Raw genomic sequence first — 755 nt, 5'->3', positions numbered from 1 at the left:
GACAGAATTTTTCAGAAAGTAGGTTTGGCTAGATCATAATTATACATTTACTCCGTACATGTACACATCAGAGTAGAAGGTTAACCCGGCCTATCCACAAATACATCTCCACGCTATGGAGACGACGTGGCCTATTCTCATTACAAACACATGCGCACACTATGGAAGATGACCCAGGCCTATCCTCAATACAAATAAATGCGCACACTATGGAAAATGACCCAGGTCTATCCGGAATACAAATACTTGCACAAACTATAAAAGATGATCCGGTCTATCCCCAATACAAATACATGTTCGCACTAAGGAAGATGAGCCGGGCCTTTGCAGAATACAAATACAGGTACAGACTATTTGTATTGATGATAGGCCTGGGTCATCTTCCATAATATTTACATGTAGAATTCTAGATGGGCCTAATCATTTTAAGTTCCATACTGTGTACATGTATGTGTACTGTGGATTGGCCTTGGTCATTTCCATTGTATCTACGTGTATTGAGGATAGGCCCGGGTCATCTCCATACCATGTGCACGTATTTGTGGATATAAGGCCGAGGTCACTTTCTGCCATGAGCAATTGTGTTGTGGATAGACCTGGGTCATCTTATTAGCATAGGTCACAACATTTGCATAAAGATAGGCCTGGGACATCGTCCAATTGAAGGTTAACCGAACTGCGCCCCGTTGCATCCCGGTCATCAATGAAGCACATTTTAATGAATATTTATATCTCTGTCACCGCTACAAAAAAAC

Source organism: Ptychodera flava, chromosome 2 (assembly GCF_041260155.1).
Source record: "Ptychodera flava strain L36383 chromosome 2, AS_Pfla_20210202, whole genome shotgun sequence".
Classification (NCBI taxonomy): Eukaryota; Metazoa; Hemichordata; class Enteropneusta; family Ptychoderidae; genus Ptychodera; species Ptychodera flava.
The sequence above is the reverse complement of the archived record's forward strand: the minus strand, read 5'-3'. Positions refer to the sequence as shown.